General features: G+C 48.8%; 1 protein-coding gene across 3 annotated transcripts in view; it reads right to left on the minus strand.

The window, feature by feature from the left end:
- LOC133341834 (glycosyltransferase family 92 protein F13G3.3-like) overlaps positions 1-12,760 on the minus strand; it is a 141,029-nt gene that overhangs the window by 81,914 nt on the left and 46,355 nt on the right. For all 3 annotated transcript variants that reach the window (XM_061550608.1, XM_061550607.1, XM_061550609.1), the window contains exon 2: positions 7,476-7,562. The gene's annotated coding sequence lies outside the window, so the exon portion shown is untranslated. The remainder of the gene's footprint in view (positions 1-7,475; positions 7,563-12,760) is intronic.

The raw sequence follows: 12,760 nt of genomic DNA on the forward strand, positions 1-12,760 counted from the left end.
ATTCCGCAAATATGCCCGACTGTGAGGGCGGGCACAAGCCGGCGTGAGTAGGTTAAACGTTGAGTTTTATAAGGGCACCACGGGGTGACCAGCCCCTCCCCACCCAGCCCCACCCTTCCCACCCCCTACCCAGCCCCACCCTCCCCACCCAGCCCCTCCCCACCCAGCTCCTCCCCACCCAGCCCCTCCCCTCCCCACCCTCCCCACCCAGCCCCTCCCCACCCTCCCCTCTCCACCCAGCTCCACCCCTCCCATTTTTGAATGCACGACGGACGGACGGATACAATAATCCCCTGTGGGCTGGTGGAACCAGGTGGTTCCTACCAGTAAAACACCGTGACATGTCGAGTTTGGCAGCGGCCCACCGCGTGGCTGCCTCTCCCGCTTTGTCTGCGGTTCATCCTCGCGCTTCTGGAGTCGTTCTCCGTCTCTTTGAGAGCGAGCGAATGCCGTGCGGCGTGTTACAAGTTCACATTGTTCTCACTCTACAAGCTACGGGCGATTCATTTTAAGGCAATCCCCCACTGATTTCTAACGATCTCTCCTCTCGCCTTCTACTCAACAGGTGATTGAATGCTGCGAGAGCGATGGCTCCACATCTTACAGAGAGCGCTGTGTTGAAATATTTTAGAAGTGTATTGAGTGGGGTGAACTAATTTAATTAAAACAGTCCACCACCCGGACACGGCCAATCAAATCAAGTTGTCACGTCGTCGTGGCCGAACACGCCGCTTTTGACAATCTGTCAATATTGTCAAAACGTTGCTTGCTTTCTAACAATCCGGCGGTTTGGCTGAAATGCCAAATGAATCAGTCACATTTGCCCTCTTGACAATTGATTTGATTGTCTGTGCAGGGTGGTGGAGGGTTATAGTTTTTTTAACGACATTATGCCTACATGACCTAACCCAGGCATGTCCAAAGTCCGGCCCGCGGGCCAATCACAGCCCGCGGGCAGATTTCATATGGCCCGCAGCTTCGGTCTTATAATGTGTTAGTAATGGCTCGCCAGCTCTGTTAGAATAAATACATCATAAAACTCATGGAAATTTAAAGTATTCTATACAGTTTGTTCAATGTTATCTGACTGAATGAAAGGCAGAATTGCGTTTTTACAGTTGTTCCCGTCTGCCTGAGTGGCTTATATTTGGTTACATTGTCATTGAAAAATAAAGGTAATTGTGACAATGAAAATTGTTTTATAACAGTGTGTATTTCCATGTAACTTTTGTGGTTAAAACAATGTCAGAAGGAACTATTGGCCCCCGGGCATCTTCACTTTATCAAATGTGGCCCTCTTTGCAAAAAGTTTGGACACCCCTGACCTAACCCCAAGAAGCTAATTATAAATGATAAAAACACATTCCTGCGGAGGGAGCTGGTAGGAACGTTGGGTTGCTCGGTCAATGGCCATGGTCAACGGCGGCGTGGTGTATTCCGCAAATATGCCCGACTGTGAGGGCGGGCACAAGCCGGCGTGAGTAGGTTAAACGTTGAGTTTTATAAGGGCACCACGGGGTGACCAGCCCCTCCCCACCCAGCTCCTCCCCACCCAGCTCCTCCCCACCCTCCCCACCCAGCCCCTCCCCACCCTCCCCACCCAGCCCCTCTCCACCCTCCCCACCCAGCCCCTCCCCACCCTCCCCACCCAGCCCCTCCCCACCTCCCCACCCAGCCCCTCCCTACCCTCCCCACCCAGCCCCTCCCTACCCTCCCCACCCAGCCCCTCCCCACCCTCCCCACCCTCCCCTCCCCACCCAGCCCCTCCCCACCCTCCCCTCCCCACCCCACCCTCCCCACCCAGCCCCACCCAGCCCCTCCCCACCCTCCCCTCCCCACCCGGCCCCTCCCTCCCCACCCAGCCTCTCCCTGCACGACGGACGGACACAATAATCCCGTGGGCTGGTGTAACCAGGAGGTTCCTACCAGTATTAGTCATCCAATACTCTGTCTATATTATTATTGTAGTTCCCTCTTCCAACTTGTACAGTGTGTGACAGAATGTGTACAGTATAAATATCTGACCATTACTGAAGCAGCTTAGGATGGCTTTCCATAAAAGTTACAATCAATGCGCTCTATAATTACGACTCTTTAATTATAATGGCACTACCTACTCACCTTCAAATGTACCTGCAAATTAGGGGCCTATGGAGGGGGGAGGGGGGGTTAACCCAAACGCGTACGCTTGCGTATGGGGGGACCTACTGACAATGTACACATAGGAAACGGGGGGTATGGGGGTGAAGCCTCGATAATAATGTGTCTACATTGGCCTTCAAATGATTTAGAAGGTCCGGCGGTGGACTATCTGTTTGCTTAAACACGTTAATATTATTAATCCTTGATCATTTCTGCATGGATTAAATATCGGCCGTTCTATAGCATTCGAGGGGGGGGGGTGCGTCAGGCGTACGTACGCAGGTGGGGGGGGGGGTGTAAAAAGTCCACGTGCGTACAGGGAGGGGGGGGAGGTCAAGTTGACAGATTTTTGCGTACGGACTAAATAGATGGCCCCTTATGCAGCAAAGCCTGAAGCTTCAATGTATAGTACTTACTATACTTAGAATTAATTGTCAACTTAAAGAGGATTTTGTTTAAGAGTGGAGATTAGCCGTTCGCAATGTTTATCACTCTGGGTTGAAGTTTTAAAAATCATGTTTTTAAAATGTTACTGTAAAATGCTGTTCAAAACATTTCCTTCCGATGAAAAAAAACCCAAACCACAATTTGAACGGTTATTGTTACGACACATTCAAGCCAACGGTGTTGCTGTTCCTTGCTAAAAAAAAAGGTCATTGTGGGCATCACGTTGCAGGCACTGAGACTACGTGATAAGAATTATTTTATGACATCAAGAGTGGTGTACACTAAACCGAGCAAACTCACTCAGAATAACAGTGGCCAGTGTCGGCGCCGTCAGATTGGACTCGCTTGAAGTTAGCCCAATGCTCCACTCTGGATTAATCAGAATTCCCTATGACTTGTACAAAGAGAGCAGAAAGTTTCAATGTTGAATATCAATAACAGGACTCATTCGACCACAAGAGGCCGAAACCCGACATGCAATCTGTAATATCTGAGTAGGCACATTGTGTTTGTTTTGGGGAGCGGGTGCCGGGTCAGTCCGTGTCACGCCGTGAAATGCAATGCGTATTGATTCTCGCTCGACTTGGTAGAATGCTGAACAAGCGTCACGCTCAAGTCCGCTGGCACCGACGGCATGTCTCCGTCCAGCTGGGCATCACAACATCACCGCGTCGTCCGCGCAGCAGCAGTGAGGCCACGCGCGTGCCGAGCGATCGACTTCAAAAATAATGTTCGGTGGATCGCGGGTCGGCAACGCAGAACTACCGGTGGAGTACTTCACCGCCATCGCTTACGACACGCGGGGGACTCATCTTGCGATCGCAAGATGAGTCTACCATCTACAGCAGACAAAAAGGGCATATAATGTGCACCGAAATTACCTCCTGTTCTGCAACTTTAGTTTTTTCCCACGAGCATATGAACCTGGCCCCATGACGTGTTCAATCCATGTGCACAACATTAATTAATTATGCGCAAACTTCTCCTTGTATTGTACGGCTAATGAAGAACAACGATTAGAGATTCAGTTGTAAGTCATTGTCATGCAATTGCTTTGAGAGTTGGTGAATTGCAGATACGTACAACCACCTCCAAATGAACACCCCGGGCAGTGCGAAAATATACGGTCTGTGGACCATATAAACACAGTAACATATGCAAACCGGCTCCTACTAGCTGCCGAGGGCACTGCTTGTGCGACCCCGTCGATCCCTAAAAATAGCGTGTCGTCGCAAAAAAAAAACACGCCCATTGATTTTTAAAGTAGCGCATGTGACAAAGCTTTGCCGAGGGCACTTCCCTTATCGATGGCCAAATTGATCATTAAATATTACCTTTGCGAGAAACACATTTTCTGTTAACCAAGCACAAATGATAAATGTTTTGGAATCCTCAACTGCTGGCATAACAAGCGGGTAAATAATTACGTAACAGTTCGAAGCGTCATTTCGTACACTCCGTGTGTAGGTGCAGACGCTTGCACATGAGGCCCAATACTGGCAGCTGCGTTGTCCACAGTACCTCTTCTCTTCTCTTATCCATTGGCGTCTCACTAGAAAAAACTATAGCCAATTACTTTACATCTGCAAGCCTTTGATATATATATGCACAGAAGTCTGAAAATCATAACTAGAATTATCCAGAGCATTGTGGTGGCATGCAAATTCACTTCCTTGGCAAGGGTCCGCAATGGTTTATAAAATACAGAGTAGAGGGGAAGAAAATTCCCCCCCTGATGCCGTTTCACTCATACTCCATAAAAAAAAGTTATACACACATTTATTTTTTGGCAGGATTTGGTATGTGTGCACAAGCGATTTTTTTTTTACATGAGCTAACAGGAAATTAGGTTACTGCAGATGAGAAATTACACATTTTAATCTCTGCTCGGACGTAATTATACTTTTATGGACTGCAGTCTAATCGTTGAACCCAATAAACTGGCAATGTGACTTGAGAGAAAAAAAGAGGAAATCACCAGCGCCATTCGTGTTTTCAAAATGTTGAGTCGTCTCTATCCCATGAAGCAATCCACAAAGGGAGGCACTGCAGTGCCCCCCTGCTTTATACGAGACACCTATCATCATCAGCCATATCTGTGCAATGCTGGATGAAGGTCTTCCCAAGGTGTAAACATTAGCATGGTTGGCTACGTATAGTGCCAAAGGGCTTCAACAATACATACATACGTACTAACTAAAACAAAATTTTCATCAGTTAAGGCCCACTGAGCTACGTAACTCTTTATCATAAGCGACCTGGCCGGAAATGATAACATCAACGAAGTGGCTTATCACGTGGACATTTATAGCAGCCAAATACTCTAGACGCGCATTTCTAAATGTGGAGGGGAAAAACTGGAGGACGCGGAGAAAAATCCACACGACCACGGGGAGAACGTGCAAACTCTAAACCCACAGGCGTCAGGGTCAGGATCGAACCCACGACCTCATGTATACCCAGCAAGGTAGTTAACATCTCGCCACCGTGGCACCCTCCATTGCAGGATCAACATCCCTCGCGATCCTGCAATGCAGCGATTCGCCTCACCGCTCTCATCGCTCTCTGCCTCCATGGCGGTCACTGCTCACTCCTTTGTCTGCCAGCCACTCCACCGTTCGTCTTGATCGCCAGCCATGTTCACTCACAGCGATGCGTCCTGCCCAAGCCCACTCACTTTTCTTAACAGACACCGGCTCTGCATTTGTTATCCGATCCATGCGCTCCTCTTTCTGTCTCCCCTTATGCTTCTTTGTGCGCTTTTTCCAGCTTTCATTCCATTTTCTTCAAGAATTTCCCTGTTTCAGATCCGTACGTCACAGCAGGTGAAGTGCACTGATTAAAAAAAACATTTCCCTTTAGGCACATTTGTATGGTGATTTTCATCACCTATGTGCATGGGTAAAGTACCCAACGATGCTCGTTATTTTGAAGAAAGGCCTTTTCGAAATCCATCTTTCTCACGTAGTTTTTTGGCCTCTAAATTGTTTGTTATCCTGTTTCCAATGTTGAGAAGGGGCAAGCGCATTGGCAGCGTTAACAGGGGACAGCACATTAGCACGGATGGCTACATACGGTGCGAAAGAAGTTCAACATATATACACACAACTGATGACTCATGGTCAAAAAAAAGCACGAAGTGGCAGTCTCAAGGAATGGATCGCATGGGGGGGGGGGGGAGGACATTGATCAAGGTGATGGAGCGATCAGCTCGCACAGGTGGATGAATTAAATTTCAGAACCATGACGGATGGCGACAGCTTGGGAAATAACTCGTCCTGTGGAGGCTGACGACGATTAACTGACATCACGTTGTAAAACTTAAAGCTCAAAAATAAAATTGCAAAAGAAGAAGAAGCAAAGTAAATCTACCGATGATTGATATCTCTTGCAGTCGTGTTGATACAGCTCGGCCAGAAATACGGGAGACTCGCGGCCGTGAGGCCACAGGATTTCATCGCGGTCAGTGCCATCGTGCCATCGTGCCATCGTCCCACCGAGGTCGGTTTAATCAGCACCACCAAGGGGTGGGAAGTCAACGCTGGGGCGTCCCTCAAGAGAAAAACTCGGCCCCACCAAATTCATGGGAGATTTTAAACTCTGCCTTGGGGCCCAACAAAGAAACGAGCTAAGTTTGAGCCTGGGGGTTACTCCGAATGCGTTTACATAATTAGGGAGCGATCGCACAACAGATGTGTCACAAACAATGTTTAAAAATGTAAAAGCATTCTACTCGTAAAACCAGAACCACGTGGCTCTCATTGGCCATCGCCCCCTGTCACTTTTAGCATAAAATCAGGCAAACTCGTCATTTTGTGATTCACGTGAGGGTCCACTTGATACAAAAACACACCCATTCAGCCACCACTCACGTTCTGTGCAGTAATAACGGATAGGGATGGGGGCGGTTGTGGTAAGGAAGGGGAGGATTAGGGCGGAGGCAGCGTTGAGCGTTGGTCAAGAGTTCACGAGCAATTGCAGCATGGTTCCGCCATTGCTTGAAATCGCGCCAATCCCGCTGGGGGGGCCACGCTCGCGCAGGAAGCGCCGAGAGGTAGCAACCCGCCATTCCGGCCCTAAGCTGCGAGCACGCAAGCTGCCTCCCAAGCATGAAACCAAAGTCTGCGTGAATCAAACGCAGGACACTTTGGTTAACCATAAATGATTCCAGCCAGTGTAACGATTCAAAGCCATCAGCTGCACTCGCGCCGTCTGAATAATAGGTCAAGGCGAGCTGGATTCGCTGACAACAGCGCTGTGGAAACGCAGCCCCTGACTTACGGATCACACGATGTTATGCAATGTACCACAGGCAGCCCTTTGCTGTGCAGGGCGGCCCGAGTCCTGCCAGGTAAAAATACCGCGTGCGTCTGGGGTATATACCGAGCCACGCTTTGCCATCCACCGCCCATGGTTTGCTTTTTTTTGCAGGGCATTGCCCTCCTCACTGCTTATATGAACGCCGAGCACAACAAGTGCAGAGCTCGTGCAAATAAATAGCAGGAAAACGGCCAATCAAGCGGTTGTGTTTCACTCCAGCACTGTACGTATCTCGCAGGCCGGTAATAACATGGGGATGTGGTGGTGGGGGGAAATGGGGTTGCCTTTTTGCGAGTACGTCTTGTGCATTGACCTTAACGCGGGTCGACCGCGTAAGTTCTCAATTCTCAGGGAGGAGGGAAGAGGAACGAGTGGGCAGGCGCTGCGTGGAGGCGCTGGGAGCAGCGCGCCGCGGGGTTCTTTTACAGCAGCTTGCGTCGGCGTGCGGTGGAAACATCGTGTCATAAAGCGCACGCCCTCCACACAAGAACATCGACCGGTGGAGAACATGTCGGCAGGAGCAAGGGCTGCTCGAGCGATGCTTGTGCCCGGCGCAATCTACGCACCGGAAATGTGGCTCCTTTCTGAGGGCGGGTGCTCAGTCACAGCGCCATGTGGTCCAGGCCAGCGGAGGACCCACGACCCTCCCGCATCTGTAACGAAACACACTCACACTATCGGTCAATGTGTTGGAGCCAGAGGTCGCAAACGGGTTTTGATTCCTTACCCGTACCCGTACCCGGCCGCACCAGGGTCGCAAATGGGTACCCGTACCCGTACCCGGCCGGGTACGGGTAGCCATTCCCTACCCGTACCCGTACCCTACCCAAAATGAGTGACAAACGGTTACTCACCAGTGACTCACGGCCTATCCGTACCCGTACCCGGCCGCACCAGGGTGGCAAACGGCTACCCGTACCCGTACCCGGCCGGGTACGGGTAGCCGGGTATCGGGTAGGGTACGGGTATTGGGTACCCGGTTGCGACCTCTGGGCGGAGCTCTTGACTTGCCTAAATTATTGACTTTTGGGCTGTACTTATAACAGCAGTAGTGACTGAACAGTCGCACAGTGTCTGTCCTCTTGGTAGTGTTTATGCTTCAAATTGTATGGCGTGTTGTCCAGCACAATGTCTGACGTTAAACTTTCCTTAAGAAAGTCTGACATCGCGCCGAACATCACTCTGAACAACAAGCGGCACAACACAAGAACACATCGGACACTTAATTCACGAGAAGTAAATGGTTAAGCGTTGTGATTTTTTGTTGTTTGGAAAACATGAAGTGTGTGCACATTGAGGGTGCTTAATTGATTTTGTCATCCAATATTAAACCGGGTTGGCATTTAAAGAAAAAATTTAATTTTTTGCCCAACCCTGACCCGACAGCCTACCGCTGACCTTCTTTAACCTCAATTTTATAGCCAGATATCAATTTCAAAAACCTTTTGTCTTCATGAAGACCCGGAGAGAGAGCGAGATGGTCTCCACTGTGTGCCCTCACGAGCAAGCCAGAGAAGTACAATTAAATAATGGGGGCTTTTTCTAGCCGTTGCCAGCTCTGTTAAACGTGTACACGTTAACGCTGGGGTGCGAATTATTTTAAACCTACAGCCCTGTATACAGATCCCTGTTGAAGTCACATGTAAGCCAGTGATATTTCAAACCAATCTTTTGCTACTGCATATACACAGCTCCGTGCCCTTAGTGCAACACTTTGTAAACCAACGGAGCGGAAACAAATACGTGGCGGTTTTTCTTTACAATCAATTTGCGTATATTTAGTGGAAGTCTATTGTACCATTGCGCATCGGAGAGAGTCAACAGGCTTCAAGATTGACAAACAAAAGGGCCAAGCGACACCCCCACTTCGCCGCTCGTCGCACAATAACCGTGTCCGGGCAACGCTAGCGAACTCAATCGATGTGATCTAACGCCTGCGGAGCGTCAGCGCACGGGGGTTGCAATACACGGAGAGACCTGGACGGCTGTGCGGATCTTGAAGGGTTAAAAAAAAAAGCAGGCCCGGAAGGAGGCATGGCCGTACAATTTTGATTCACGGCACGGAGCGCCGGACCTGCCTGCCTGGACCAGTAAAGATCACAACGCCATAATAATGGCCACACATGCCATCGACCAGGCCGGGTCCAGTATTACCCCTTCATTATACACGCAGGAAAGCGGGACGTGTGGCAGCTCGCCTAAAACATTTGTCATTTTGGGCAGACAATGGAGCGATTACCTTAATCAATATCGCATATTTATCCGTTTGTATTATTTGCAATCATTTTAAAAGCAGTAAATTCTGGTCGTTTATAATGGATTTAAAGCAGTTATTTACTTACACTTTACGAGCAGCTGATGAGACGGAATATTAAATGTGTGCTAATGGACTTGGTTAATTATGAATCTTGTATTAAAAAGATATGTTCACGAGACCAAACATTAATAGAAATGTAATCATTATCCGTAACGACGAAGGTATATGGAGAATGTAATATCAACATTCGTGCGCCGCTTGATTCTGTGCAAAATAGTTTCTTCGTTTTGCGCCGCATTGCAAATGAGAAATATTTCAAGTGCTGCTGCTGCTGCTACCGCAGCAGCAAGCTGGCCGGTAGGGTGATTCATGCTCTCTGCGCAGCGAATGTAAATTTCCAGCGTGCCTGGCATGCTTCTGCCTCCCGTTCCAGCGATCAACTATTTTTTTAAAGACGTGTCTTCCGCACACTGCACACATATTAATGTATTGCGCAGAAGACGGGGAAAACAAATTATCCCCCCTCCCCCCATCGGTTATGTATCGACACCGAGGGAAATTCAGAAGATGCCAGGCATCAATTTACCGTGTGCGTTGCGAGGTGGCCAGGTGGCCCAAGTGATCACGAACCCCGAGTCAGCCAGCACTGGCGAGATCCCAGGCAGCACCGATTTAGTGAAAACCGGTTTCTCACGGTGCGCGTAATTGACGGCTCGACCCCATTCACCAATGACCACGGCGCGCGAACCGAGATCAATTATCTGAAACCAGGTTCTTCACTCAATTTGGCCAAAATTCTAGCAATTTCTATAATGACACGTGTTGGTTTTAGTGTCAGGCGACAAACACCACCCCCTACCCACCTCTCCAACACGTGCACAGGTGGTTCCCATCGTGCCACCTCTTCACCTCTCGCGGGCCCTTCTCTGACACGAGGTGGTGGTGCGCGCACCGCTCTGCCAAAATTCTGAACGAACATTTCACTTCCTCCTGTCACGTGATGCCGACAGCACCGTTGGAGTAAAACCGGGGGGATTGGGATTCTAAGTACGTATGTATATTGAACTTCTTTCGCACCGTACGTAGTTAACCGTGCTAATCGGAGGTGTAGGGGAACGCCAACAAACTAAACACAAAAGGTAGTTTTAGATAAATTGGTTTTCAATGTAGAACGTTATGTGCGTACATATATACTGTATACATATATACACATTTCACGTCCAGAACATATCCCAACTTCCGATCCACAGTCTTGTTCCGTAATATGGTCTCAAAAAATACTTCATGAGGATGTAACCGACATGACAATACGTTAAAGGGGCCTCTCTAGAGCTTCTCGTTTCCACCAGCAGCGTTGTGCGAGAGCAACGTCAGGGCTACACAACTTTGCCTTTCATGTCGGTGTCTAATTTGTGAAATTCACTGCGTTCCTTACTGGGGTTTTTTGACCAGTATACAAATGCCAAGTAAATTAAAATATAAGCCCCACGGGGGCCACTGATCAAACTTGTTGATCAGTGGGCCTCTATAAACCCACGTTGAGAAATCAACGATTACTGCTCCTTACTGGGGTTTTTTGACCGGTATACAAATGCCAAGTAAATTAAAATATAAGCCCCACGGGGGCCACTGATCAAACTTGTTGATCAGTGGGCCTCTATAAACCCACGTTGAGAAATCAACGATTACTGCTCCTTACTGGGGTTTTTTGACCGGTATACAAATGCCAAGTAAATTAAAATATAAGCCCCACTGGGGCCACTGATCAAACTTGTTGATCAGTGGGCCTCTATAAACCCACGTTGAGAAATCAACGATTACTGCTCCTGCGTAGTATATTAACGTTAGATTGCGAGCGATGTGTCATTTTCCTATTAAGCATTGCAGAGTGGGTTTTAAATCAAGTGCGATGGCATCGGATTAGTAGCTACAGTCACGCCAGTGTGATTTCAGATAGATATATAAAACAATACCAGCAAACGCGTTGACTTCAAATAATTGAGTCATTTAAATGCAAGCGTTTCCCTACTTCGATTATGATTGATAGGCCTCGGTGTCGTGAGAGGGGCATGGGGGAAAAACACCTACAAACTTGCCCCGATAACAGTGGAGAACGACACCTCTGAAAGGGAATGCGCAGCGCCAATCACACACCAGCATATGAGAGACAAGTAAATGCACCTTAGCTCTACATTATAAATATACATGCTGTAATCACAATTTTAGTTTATGTTTTTCCTCCAGGAATGAGTGATCAGGCTATAAGACCATCAACTCGCTATACTCGAGAAACCAGTTTAATCACGGGTGTCTTGAAACCAAAATTCGAACTGAGGACCTCAAAACGAGCCAGCTCAGTACCCTGATCGTTGAGCCACCCCATCATCCAGCCACCAACCAACCCAGCCACCAACTCACCCCACCCCACCACCAACCCATTCATATATCAACCTGCCCAGCCACCAACCCACCCCACCACCCAGCCACCAACTCACCCAGCTACCATCCCACCCAGCCACCAACCCACCCCACCACCCAGCCACCAATCCACCCAGCCACCCAGCCACCAACCCACCCCACCACCCAGCCACCAATCCACCCAGCCACCCAGCCACCAGCCCACCCCACCACCCAGCCACCAATCCACCAACTCACCCCACCACCAACCCATTCATATACCAACCTGCCCAGCCACCAACCCACCCACCCAGCCACCAACCCACCAACCCACCAACCCATACAGCCACCCAGCCAACCAGCCACCAACCCACCAACCCACCAACCCATACAGCCACCCAGCCAACCAGCCACCAATCCACCCAGCCACCAACCCACCCCATCACCAAGCTGCCCAGCTACCAATCCGCCCCCCAACATCGGTCTGTTTCGACCTTCTGCACCCGAGCGCTTGCACTAAATCCATAATCACTGATTGGCCTTGTCAGGATGAAATCACACGATTATCAGAATGTAGAAAGAGACAGATCCAAAACGGTTAGAATGCCGAAAGTTGAACAAGCGTAAAAAGCGGCTTAGAGGCCAGATGCAGAATACTAAACATCGGAGCAGAGCCTATGTGCCGTAAATTGTAACAGCACATATGGGACAACATATACCACCGGCCTAAGATTTCTGGAAATGTTTAAAGTTTCCCTGGGTGCTAATCTGTTTACTCGTTTCAATGTTATCGCTTTTATTATGGACAATTGATTTATCCAGTGCACCACTGGGAAACTTTCCCGCACAGTTTGGTACCGAGATAATAAATAGCATCGATGCAGGAGGCCGTTTATTTATGCTTTTACACATTTACCTGGCACCCAGAACCAACATTTATCATTCATCACATACAGGAGTGAGTATAGTACGTGTGCTTCGAACAAAAAAACACATCATGTAAATTATTTTTGGCAATTTTTCTTCTATCCCCGCTGTGGTTGGATGCGGTGAATTGTATGCACTTTTTTTAAGTCATACACGGGACGAGGAAAGCGAATTTTATCCTTTTCAACGCAGTAGTTTTCTGTGGCCAGCCACCACAAACATAAAGTATCTGTATATCACTAGATGGCAGTACTTGCCACAACGGCACAC

Source organism: Lethenteron reissneri, chromosome 12 (assembly GCF_015708825.2).
Source record: "Lethenteron reissneri isolate LAM-NWPU_2019-01 chromosome 12, ASM1570882v1, whole genome shotgun sequence".
NCBI lineage: Eukaryota > Metazoa > Chordata > Hyperoartia > Petromyzontiformes > Petromyzontidae > Lethenteron > Lethenteron reissneri.